At 43.6% G+C, this 12500-nt stretch overlaps 1 protein-coding gene across 1 annotated transcript in view; it reads left to right on the top strand.

Moving 5' to 3' along the window:
* LOC119599222 overlaps positions 1–12500 on the top strand; it is a 134525-nt gene that overhangs the window by 94463 nt on the left and 27562 nt on the right. The window lies entirely within an intron of this gene.

A 12500-nucleotide genomic window follows, 5' to 3' on the forward strand; every position in this document is an offset into this window, starting at 1 on the left:
GTTTGTTGTTTGTGTGTGTTGCTGTTTGTTGTTTTGTTTTGTTTCTGTGTGTTTGTTGTTTGTTGTTTGTGTGTGTGTGGGTTGCTGGGTGTTGGTTTTGTTTTGTTTTGTGTGTGTTTGTTGTTTGTTTGTTTGGTGGTGTGTTGCTGGTTTTGTTGTTTTTGTTTTGTTTGTGTGTTTGTTGTTTGTTGTTTGTTGTTTGTGTGTGTTGTTGTTTGTTGTTTTGTTTTGTTTGTGTGTGTGTTGTTTGTTGTTGTTAGTTTTTTTATTGTTACTTTTGATTTTTTATTGTTGTTAGTATTATCGTTGTTGTTGATATTGTTATTATTTTTATTATTATTATTTTTATTATTATTATTATTATTATTATTATTATTATTATTATTCTTTATTATAATTGTTATTATATTATTATTATTATTAATTATTAATTCTTATTACATTATTTTATTATTACGATTATCATTATCGTTATCATTTTGCGTTATCTAACTTTCCTTTTTGTTGCTTTTATTTGTCAATACTGCATTATATTCCTTCTTCATTAAAAAAAAATGTTGATTATTCTCTCTCTCTCTCTCTCTCTCTCTCTCTCTCCTCGTCTCTCTCTCTCTCTCCTATCACGTCTCTCATCTCTCTCCTTCTCTCTTCCTCGTCTCTCTCCGTCTCTCAATCTCTCTCTTTGTCTCTCTCTCTCTCCTCTCTCTCTCTCGCTCTCTCAATCTCCTCTTCGCCCTCTCCTCTCTAGTCGCCTCTCTCTCTCTCTCTCTCTCTCTCTCTCTCTCTCTCTCTCTCTCTCTCTCTCTCTCTTCCTACCTATCACCCTTTTTCTCCATTTTTATCTCCTTCTCTGCTGACCCTTGACCTTTGTGGATGGCAAGGTCACAGAGGTCACAAAGGGGGGTGGGGGGGTTCTTCCTGACTTTGCTTGTTTTTTTTTTTTTATTTTTTTTCTGTAATTATTTATTCTGTATTAATTGTTTTTGTCATTGTTGATGTTATTATTATTAATATAATAATAATTATTATTACTGTTATTATTATTGATGTTGTTCAGGTTACTGTTATCGTTATTGTTATTGTTATTATTATTATTATTATTATTGTTGTTGTTGTTGTTGTTGTTATCATTATTATTATTATTATTATTATCATTACTATAATGATAATAATAATAATAATGATAATAATAATAATAATAATTATTATTATTATCATTATTATTATTATTATCATTATTGCTAGTAGCAGGAAGTAAGGAAGGCAAACAGGGAGGAAAAGAGAGAACGAGGAAGAGAAAGAATTGAGAATGAGGAAGAGGGAAAAGGAAGGAAAGAAAAGAACAAGCGAACGGAGGGAAGAGAGAGAAAGAAGAGAAAGGGAGGGAGAGAAAGGGAGAGATAGAAGAGACGAAGCGTAGGAAGGGAGAGAAAAGAAGAGAAAGAAGAGAAATAGAAGAGAAAGAAAAAAGAAGAAAAGGAGAAGAATAAAAATTAAATGAGAACCGAACTATCAAGATAAGTATAAAGAAAAGTAAAGAAGATGAAAGAAAAAGAGAAACTTTGAAGATGAAAGAGAAAGAGAAAAAAAAAACTAACTGAAGGAGTAAAAAGAGAGAAGGAATATAAGAAGTAGTAGATATATAGATAGTAGAGAGATAGAGAGAGATATATTCATATGAATAGAGAGATGAGAAAAGGGAGAGATAGAGATGAATAGAGATATAGATCGAGGAAGATATAGAAATATATATAAAGAGAGGAGAACAGGAGAGAAGTGTGAATCTATTCCATAGAGAGATATAGGAGAGAGAGATGATAGAGAGATAGAGAGAGAAGATAGCGAGAGAGTAGATAGATGATAGAGAGGAGATATAGATATTCGATAGAGAGCGTAGCGGAGATAGAGATGAGATAGATATCAGCGGAGCTATATGTGATAGAGAGAAGCGAGATAGAGAGAGAGAGAGAGAGAGAGCGAGCCATAGAGATGACGATGTAGAGATCGCGAGAGATATAGCGATAGTATCGATCTAGAGAGAGATCTGAAGAGAGAGAGAGATATATCATATAGCGAGCGCGGCGAGCTCTCGAGGAGAAATGACAGATCTCCGCATAGATCATAGAGAGAGTCTATCGCTGTCTGGACTAGAGTGCTAAGCGAGAGAGCTCATAGAGATGAGAGAGAGAGCTATTATAACTACTTATATATAGAAAGGATAGAGATCCTTTGATCTATGAAGCAAAAAGAGACAGCTTATGGCGTGGTATTGACGAGGGCGAGTCATTAGCCAGTGCCCACGACCTTGCCGGGGGGGAAAGGGGGGGTTTGGGGGGGTGGGGGTGGGGGAGATGGCGTTCTAGGGGGGAGTTGTGGTCATGTGAGGTGGGGGGGCGGGAGGGAGGGGGTGGGGGAGGGGTGGATGGTAAGAGGGGGGATAGGAAGGGAGGGAGGGGGATGGGGGTGGTTAAAAGAGGGGTAGAGATGGGGGTAAGTAATGGTGGGGGGGGGGGTTTATAGGTGATTAAAGAAGGGGGCTAAGAAAGTAGGGGAAGGGGAGAAGGGGAGGGGGAAGGAGGGAGGGGATCAGAAGGGGGGGAGGGGGAAGGGGAGGGGGAAAAAGGATGTTTGTGTTTGTGAAGGTTTTGGTGATGCGGTCCTGTGCGGTTTTGTGTGCGTCTTCCTATCTCCTTTGTTTCGCTTTCGTGTGCCTGTTTATCTCTATTTCTCTTTCTCTTTCTCTCTCTCCCTCTCTCTCTCTCTCTCTCTCTCTCTCTCTCTCTCTCCCTTCCTTCCCCTTTCGCTATCTTCCCTTTCCTCTCTCTTTCCTTTCTCTCGCCCTCGTTTCCTCCCTTCCCTCCCTTTTCTCCCTTCCCCCCTACCCACCGTCCCTCCCTTTCGTCCCCCTTCATCCTACCTTCCCTCCTTCTACCCTCCTTCCCACCCCCTCCCCTCCCCCTAAAATTCTTCCATCCTCCCCTTTCCCTCCTTCCCTCCCCTCCCTCCCCCCTTCCTCCTACCTTCCCTCCCCTCCCTCCCGCCTTCCTCCTACCTTCCCTCCTATTCCCTACCCTTTCCCTCCCTTCCCTCCCCTCCCCCTAAAACTCTTCAATCCTACCCCTCCCTCTTCCCTCCCCTCCCTCTACCCTCCTTCCCTCCCCTCCCCCCCCTCGGAAGCTACCGGGCGCATCTTGTGACTCGCCGGGGTGATGGCCCCCCCCCCCCCCCTCCCTCCCCTCCTCCCCGGCGCTCTGTTTCTCGGTCCGGTGTGGATCTCGGCAGCGGAGGATCAGGAGTTGGCAGTTGGAAGGGGAAATGTCGGCGACCCGGGTGACAGAAAGAGAGAGAGATAGAGAGAGAGAAGGATAGAGAGAGAGAGAAGGATAGAGAGAGAAGAAGGGTAGAGAGGGAGAGAAGGAAATATATATATATATAGAGAAGGATAGAGAAAGAGAGAGAGAAGGATAGAGAGAGAGAGAAGGATAGAGAGAGAGAAGGATAGAGAGGGAGAGAAGGGTAGAGAGGGAGAGAAGGGTAGAGAGGGAGAGAAGGGTAGAGAGGGAGAGAAGGATAGAGAGAGAGAAGGATAAAGAGAGAGAAGAATAGAGTGAGAGAGAAGGATAGAGAGTAAGAAAAGGACAAACACAATGAGAAGATAGGAGAGAGAGAAGGAATATTATCAGAGAGAGAAAGGATGAGAGATAGAAAGAAGGATAGAGAGAGATAGAGAAGGATAGAGAGATAGAGAAGGATAGAGAGAGAAAGCAAGATTATAGAGAAGAAATGATAGAGAGAGAGAAGGGTAGGAAGACACGAAAGGAATAGATGAATAGAGTAACAAGAAGGAAAGGGATAGAAAGAGAGAAGGATAAGAGATACAGAAGAGAGAAGAATAGGATGAGAAGAGAGAAGATGAGAGAGAGAGAGAAAATGAATAGAGATAGAATAGAAAGATAGAGAGAGAGAAAGGAGAGATAGAGAGAGAAGGAGAGAGAGAGGAGAGAAATGTATAAGAGAGTGGAAAGATCGAGAGTAGGATGAGCGTACGAGCGAAGAGAGAAGAGAGAGAGAGAGAGAGGAGAGAGAGAGAGAGAAGGCGAGAGAGAGAGAGACGAGAAGAGGAGAGAGAGAGAGAGAGGGGGGGGGGGGGAAGCGCTCTCAAGGTCGTGTCATGCAAGAAAAAGTCAAGGTTGTTAGCTAGTGATTCGTCGGAAGGCAAATATTCTCGTAAACACAGGATTTTTTTTACTTTTCTTGTTTATCTTTGTACTTAGCCGGTTGTCCATATTTAGCATTCGTATTCGCGCTGTTTAATTAGCACTAATACGAAAAGCTAATACAGGAATTAAAGGAAAAGATGAAATAGAAAAGGTGGCAACTCGATTTTAAAGCAGGGGAGTTGCCAGAGTCTTCCATATCGCCCAGGGCTGTATTTCATTTTTTCCCTTTCTGCAACGCAACCTTTGGCGTTTTATTTGTCTTCGTGACCTCAAACTGTGCAAAAGCAACTGTCCTTCCTGTCCTTGGCGGCTCTCGAAGACAAAACGAGTAGGAGGGAAAAATAAATTGGTCTTTGGAAATCTGGCAACATTTTTCTCAACTTTGACTCCCGGCTTTGAAGTTAAACACAAAAGGTAGTTTTTTTTTTCTTCAGTATTTCATGATAACGTTGAACATTGTGTATATATATCATTAGAATATATCAAATCCATACGTAATCACATACAAAAAAACTAAAAAACATTGAATTATGTAGACTCATAAAAAACGCACATTGAAACATACACTTACATACATATACGTATTTAAACGCACACGCATACACATACACATACACATACACATACACATACACATACACATACACATACACATACACATACACATACACATACACATACACATATCCAAACACATCCTCAACCATACACATACATGTTATTAATTTTTTAATATATAACATAGCGAAAAACATTGAGCAGTGTTTCAGAAGAGAAAATTCAAAGCAAATATTATAAGTGATACAGAGATTCAGTGAAAACACACGAGTAACGATCTTTGAACTCTCCAGGAACAAAGGTGAACAGTGAACGGTTACGTGACAAAGAAACAGAAATGAACAGCAAGAAGAGTGGAAAAAAGAAACGCGGAGGAATTTCTTACCGACAAGATGGAAAATAGAGTGAATAACAGTGAACAGTGAACAACGAAAGAACACCATTTTTATGTAAAAACAACAACAACAAAAAACATTGAAACAAGTGAACAGTGACGGTATGGAAGGTAGAGTGAACAGGTGACAGATGTATGGTGTCACGAGAGTGTCACTGTTCTTCGTAGATCAGTGAATAGAGAGATGACGTAATCTCTCTATCGATCCAAGTTTCTCTCTATCTATCTATCTTTTCGTCAGTATTTTCGTAATGGAATGAAAATGGTGATGGTGATAATTATGATGATGATGGACACGGTGGTGATAATGATGAAAATGATAATGATGATGATGATGGAAATGGTTATGTAGTAATAATGATGATAGTGCTGATGGTGATGTTGGAAATAGAATAATGATAATAATGGTAGTAATGATGATGATGGTGATGATGGAAACCACAATGATGATAACGATGATAGTGATTAAGATAATCTAACATCAACAATGATCATGATAATAATAACAATAATGAAAATAATAGTAATCATCATCATCATCATCGTCACTCATCGGTATTCGATATCTGATTATAGAATTGCCGACCATGATTGCTAAAATGATCATGATAACGAAAATAATAATGATGGAAATAGCAACAACGATAAAGGCTAATTGTGTCGGTAATAACTCTTCACAACAAAGAAACACATTGGCGAGATCACTACTTTGGTTGCGTTGAAGCTGCCGAGTTTCTACTCTCTCTCTCTCTCTCTCTCTCTCTCTCTCTCTCTCTCTCTCTCTCTCTCTCTCTCTCTCTTCTCTCTCTCTCAATCTCTCTCTTCCCTCATCTCTCCCTCTCTCGCCTTCCCGTCCCTCCCTCCTACCCTCCCTCCCTCCCTCCCTCTCCTCTCTCTCTCTCTCTCCTCTCTCTCTCTCTCTTCATCTATCCATCTCTCTCTCTCTCTCTCTCTCTCTCTCCTTCTCTCGGCTCTCTCTCTCTCTCTTCTCTCTCCTTCCCATCTCTCCTCTCTCTCCTCTCTCCGTTCTCTCCTCTCTCTCTCTTTCTTTCCTCTCTCCTTTTTTCTCTCTCCGCTCTCTCCTCCCTCCTCGTCGTCTCTCTCTCGGCTCTCCTCTCTCTCATCCTCTCCTCGTCTCGTTCTCTCTCTCTCCTCTCGCTCCTCAATCTCTCTTCTTCACTCATCTCTCACACTCTCTCTCTCTCTCTCTCTCTCTCTCCCTCTCTCTCTCTCTCGTCATTCCACTCTCTCTCTCTCATCTGTCTCTCTCGTCCTCTCTTCTCTCTCGCTCTCTCTCTCTCTCTCTCTCTCTCTCTCTCTTCTCTCTCTCCTCGGTCTCTCCTCTCTCTCTGTCTCTCTCTCTCCTCCTCTCGTCTCTGTCTCTCCTCTCTCTCTCGTCTATCTCTCGGGGATCATCGTCTCTCCCAGTCTCTCTCGCTACTCTCTCTCTCCTCTCTCTCTCCTCTCTCTTTCTCTCTCTTCTTTCGCTCCTTCTCTCTCTCTCTCAATCTCTCCTCTCTCGCTCTAATCTGCTCTCTCTTCTCTCTCCCCTCTCTCTCTCTCGTCCTCTCTCTCGACGTCTCGACGTCTCCTCATCTCTCTTTTCTCGGGCTCTCTCTTCTTCCTTCTCTTTCTCGCTCTCATCTCTCTCTGCCCTTCTCTCTCTCTCTCTCCTCTCTCTCGGTCTCTCATCTCGTCTCTCATTCCTCTCATGCTCTCTCCTCTCTCTCTCTCTCTGGGTAAAGGGGGGAGATAAAGAGGAAAATATATATAAGATTAAGGAAGAACAGTAAAAGAAAGAAGACAAAGACCGACAGTAAGAAGGAAACGAGGAATAAGAAGGAGGAGAAGGAGGCAAAGTGCGAAAGGCGAAAGGTGACGAGTGCGAGCGGAGAGAGGCCAGAAGTAACCACGGCGGGGAGGGTCCAAGGGGCGGGCGGCCGAACGAATAAAGAAAGAAAAGAACTCCCTCTCTGTCTCTCTGTCCTCTCTCTCTTTGTCTCTGTCTCTGTCTCTGTCTCTCTCTCTCTCTCTCGTCTCTCTCTCGTCGTCTCCTCTCTCTCCTCCTCTCTCTCTTCTCTCTCTCTCTTCTCTCTCTCTCTCTCTCTCTCTCTCTCTCTCTCTCTCTCTCTCTCTCCTCCCTCTCTCTTCTCTCTCTCTCCTTTCCTCTTCTCTTCTCTTTTTTTTCTACCCCCCTTTCTCGTTCTCTCTTCTCTCTCTCTGCTCTCTCTCTCTCATCTCCCTCTCTCCGTCTCTCTCTCTCTCTCCTTCTCTCTCTCTCTCTCTCTCTCTCTCTTAAGGAAGAACAGTAAAAGAAAGAAGACAAAGACCGACAGTAAGAAGGAAACGAGGAATAAGAAGGAGGAGAAGGAGGAGGCGAAAGGCGAAAGGTGACGAGGGGGCGGCGGAGAGAGGCAGAGGAACCACGGGCGGGGATGGCCAAGGGGCGGGCGGCCGGACGCTCCCTCCCTCTCTGTCTCTCTGTCTCTCTCTCTTTGTCTCTGTCTCTGTCTCTGTCTCTCTCTCTCTCTCTCTCTCGCATACTCTCTCCTCTCGTCCTTCTCTCTCTCCTCATCTCTCTCCTCTCATCTCTCTCTCTCTCTCTCTCTCTCTCTCTCTCTCTCTCTCTCTCTCTCTCTCTCTCTCTCTCTGTATGTCTGGTTCTCTGTTAGTGATGTCATTCTCTATGTGTTTGTTTCTCCTCGTTTGTCTCTTCCTATCTTTATCTGGCTCTCTCTTTCTATGTTTGTGTGTGTGTGTCTCTCTCTGTCTCTAGCTTTATTTGTCTGTATCTCATTCTCTTTGTCTCTGTGTCTCATTGTGTCTATCTGTCTATGTGTTTGTTCGTCTCACTGTCTTTCAATTTCTGTATGTCTATTTTTTTCTGTCTGTCTCTGTCCTTCTATCTGTCTGTCTGTCCCTCCCTCCTCTTCCGTGTTTATTCTGTCATATCGGCTTTTTTCTGTTCCATATCTTTATCTATGTCCGTGTCTGTTATCTTTATCTTTGTCTCTTTCTCTTCTTCCTATTCGTCTTCCTGTTCCCTTTCCGCCTCTCTACTCTATCTCTTTCCTCGATATTCTTTATACATAAGATATACATCTATTTCGTTGGAGAAATCAGCTGATTGATAGACTGAAGAGGAGGATGGGGGGGGGGGTGATAGAGAGGGAGGCAGAAAGGGTGATGTAGGATAGAGAGGATAAATAGGGTAAAGGGGAAGGGTGATAAAGGCAGGTAAGGGGAAATAGAAGGGATAGAAGTTAGAGAAAAGGAAAAGGGAGGTAAGGGGAGATGAAGGTAGATAAGAGATAGTTGATAAATTAGGTAGATAGTTAGGAAGAGAAGAAAGGGGGAAGGGAGGAAGGTGAGAGAGAGGGGGGGGGCGCAGAGGTTTCAGAGAACGAGGCAATTACAGAAAGAGGGGAAAGGGAGGGGAAAAGGAAATTCAGGAGAAAAGGGGGGAAACAGAGAGAGGGAAAAGAAGTATGAAAAGGGAATACAAGGAGAGAGGGGGAAAGATAGGTAAGAAGATAGAGGGGAAAAGGGAAAGGGAGGTAAGGGGAAGAAATAAATTAGGAAAAAATTTAGACGATATTTATAATGAATGATGAAAGTGCCCGATGCCGCTATGCAATTATTCTATTCACCTTCCCTTTTCTTTAACCTTTTTTTCATTGCAATATACATTTCCCCCCCCCCCCCCGGATACGTGGGAGAATTGGATCTAAATTAGGGATTTCCAGAACGTGTTTGTGTTGTCAATTTAAATAGATTTACTTATTAATATTATTTTTTTTTTTTTGACGATTATTTTTGCTATTTTTGTAAGAAGGTTACCTAATCCCTGTGAAATTTCCCGACTGACAAGAACGCATCCAGTCCCTGTGGAAATTCACACGCGTTCGCTTCCATGGCAAAAAGGGGGAAAAAAGAAGAAAAAAAGAAGAAAAAGGAAAAAGAAAAAGAGAAAGAATGAGAGGAAAAAAGAGAAAGATAGGGAATGGAGAAAGAAAGATAAAAGAAAGATTAAAGAAAAACGAGCAAGAAAGAAAGAAAAATGAAAGAAAGATAAAAGAGAAAGAAAGAAACAAAGATGAAAGAGAAAGAAAAAAAAGAGAAAAAGAGAATGAACGAAAGGAAAAAAAAACAAAAAAAAAAAGAAAAGAAATATGAGAAAGTAAAAGAAAAAAAAAAAAAAAAAAATATATATATATATAATAAGACGAAAAGAGAGAAAAGGAAGGAAAGAAAATAAAGCGCGTGACGACGAAATACGTTAACGAGGCAATTAAATGGATATTTGTTCAGGGAGGGCGAGGCGCGTGATGGCGGGGGGGGGGGGGGGGGTGAGGAGGGGGGGGTAGGGGGAGGGGGGGGTAGAGGGGAGGGGTGGGAGGGGGGGAGTGGGAAGGGGGTGTAGGGGGAGGGGTGAGGAGGGGGAATGTATAGGGGGGGAGGGTATGGGTAGGGGGGGGATGGGTATGGGGAAGGGGGTGTAGGGAGGAAGGGGGAATGTGTAGGGGGGTGGGGGATGTGTAGGGGGAGGGGGGATGAGTAGGGGGAGAGGGTATGGGGGTGGGGGAATGTGTAAGAGGGAGGGGGAGGGAGGGGGAGGAGAGGGAAGAAGGGGAGGGAGGGAATGGAGGAGAGGAGATAGAGGAGAAGGGGCATAAATGGAAGGGAATAGAAGGGAGAAGAGGAGAGGGAGAGATGGAAAAGGGAGAGAGAAAGGTAAGAGAGAAGTGAAAGAAAGGAGAGAGAAGAAAAAAAATAGAGAATAGAGAGAGAAAAAAAATATGAAATAGAAAACGGGAACAAGCAATAGAAAACGAGAAGAGGGAAAAGAGGAGACAGAAAACGGGAAGATGAAAACAGGAAGAGGAAGCAGAAAATACGAAAAAAAAGGAGAAGTACTAAGAGACCGAAGAAGAAGAAGAGGGAAACGAAGATAAAGAAAAAAGGAGAGGGGAAAGGAAGAAAAAAGAAGAGGGGAAAAGAGAAAGAAAAGAGGAAAACGAAGACCAAGAAAAAGAAGATGAAGACGAAGAGGGGAAAAGAGAAAGACGAAGAAGGGAGAAGCGAAAGACGAAGAGGGGAAAAGAGGAAAAACGAAGAGGGGAAAAGAGAAAGACGAAGAAGGGAGAAGCGAAAGACGAAGAGGGGAAAAGAAGAAAAACGAAGAGGGGAAAGGAGAAAAAAACGAAGAGGGGAAAAGGGAAGGACTAACAGGAAAACGAAGATAAAGAAAACAAAAAAACGAAAACGAAGGTAGAAAAAAAAATTACCCCCCAACCTAAAAAAAAAAAAAAAAAAAAAAAAAAAAAAACCCGAAGACGAAGAGGATGAGAAGGAGGAATTGGAAGGAGGGAGAGAAGAGAGGGGAAGCGAGGGGAGAGAAAACGCCGGCGAGGGAGAAGCGGCCTCTTCCGGCGCCGCTGCGGACGCCGGACGCAACTGCGCACTTCGCTCAGCCGATTTTTTTTTGTTTTGTTTTTTTATTATTATTATTTATTTATTTATTTATTTATTTATTTATTTTTTTTTTTTTGCTTAGTTCGGGTCGGGTCGCTGAGGTTTGCTTTTTTTTTCTTATCTTTTTTTTTGTTTTTTTTTTCTGTAATATTTGTCGTTTCTAGTTTTATTGTTGTTATTGTGGGTTTTCTTTTATTTTTCCTTTTTTTTACAGTTTTTAAAATTATTTTCTTTTTCACGGATTTTTTTTTTTTCAATTTTTTTCTAATGTTTTTCCCTTTTTTTCTTCTTTTTCTCCTTATCTCCTCTTTTACTCCTTTTCTTTACATTATTTTTTTTCCCCATATTTTTTGTTTTTGTTTTCCTATGTTCGATTTTTTTTTTTTTTTTGTTTATTTCTTGTTTGTTTGTTTACGTGATATACCTGATATTCTGTTCATTATTTTGTTTTATCTCTTAAGCTCATGTTCTTCTTTGTTCTTCTTTCATTCTCTCTTCTCTCTAATTCCCTTTTCTCTCCCCTCTCCTACCCCCTCCCCTCCCTCCTTAAGGCCAGAGAATACGAACAATAACTACGGAAAAATGATTAAAAAAAAGGTAAAAAAAAAAGGTATTGCTCTATCCTTCCTCCATCTCCCTCCCCTCCCCCCCCCACACCTCCCTTGACCTCTCCTTTCCCTCCCTGATTCGCTCTCTCCCTTTAAGCCTTTTTCTTCCTCCCTTTCGTCATCCCTGACTTTACTCCGGGCCTCCCTCCATCTCCCTTTTTCCTCCCTAACTCTCTTTCTCTATTCCAATCTCCCTTTTTTTCCCTTCCCTCCCTTTTCCCTTTCTCAAAATTTCCTTTCTTATTTTCGTTTTTTTTAAATTCTTCCATCCCCTCCCTCACTCTTCCTCTCCCTTTCTCCCTTACCCTCCAATTTCGCTTTTCCCAACCCCAAATTTCAACCCCCCCCCCCCTCCATTAACCCTTCTTATTTCTCATCCACCTTTACCCCTTTTCCCTGAACCTCCTCTTTATCACTTCCCCCTTCCACTTTTCCCCAACATCGTCCCTCCTTCCCCTGCCCCCCCCCTTTCCCCTTCTCCCTTCTCCCCTTTCCTCTTCTCCATTCTCCCCTTCCACTATACACAATCTCACCCCCCCTTCTCCATCCTCCCCCTGCCCCCCATCCCCAACCTCCCCCTCCTCCCCCCCCCTACCTCTACTCCCCTCCTTTCCCCTTCACCAACCTCCCCCCCCATCTCCTACTCCCCCCTTTCCCCTTCCCCAACCTCCCACCCATTCCCTGCTCCCCCCCCTCTTCCCCCACCTCACCTGAACGATGGGTTTTGCGACACACATTTCGCGGCTTCCCGGACAAACCCACCCATTTATCCGACTTCCGGTGTCATGGCGACCGTGAGGTGGAAGGGGGGGGGGGAGAGGAAGGAAAGGGGGGGAGAGGGAAAAGGGGGTAGGGGATAGGGGTAAGGGAAGGTAAGGGGGGAGAGGAGGGGAGGGAGGGGAGAGGGACGGAGTAAGTGACTAGGTATAAAGGGGGAGGAGGAGGAGGAGGAGGAGGGAAGGGGGAGGGAAGGGGAGGGGAGGAGAGGGGTAGGGGAGGGGAGGGGAGAAGGCTGGATGACAAGAGGCGGGAGGGGAGGGGGGAGGGGAGGGGAAGGGGAGGGGAGGGCGTGATGTTGTGGCAGCGGTAGTTTACATTAGGAAGTGCCAGGGGATACATGCGCGATGCACCCCGATATGGTATGGCAGTGGTGGGAGACAGGGACGAAGATAGACTGACTGACTGACTGACTGACAGATGACAGACAGGCAGACTGACTGACTGACTGACTGACTGACTGACTGA

This window comes from Penaeus monodon, chromosome 42 (assembly GCF_015228065.2).
Source record: "Penaeus monodon isolate SGIC_2016 chromosome 42, NSTDA_Pmon_1, whole genome shotgun sequence".
Classification (NCBI taxonomy): Eukaryota; Metazoa; Arthropoda; class Malacostraca; order Decapoda; family Penaeidae; genus Penaeus; species Penaeus monodon.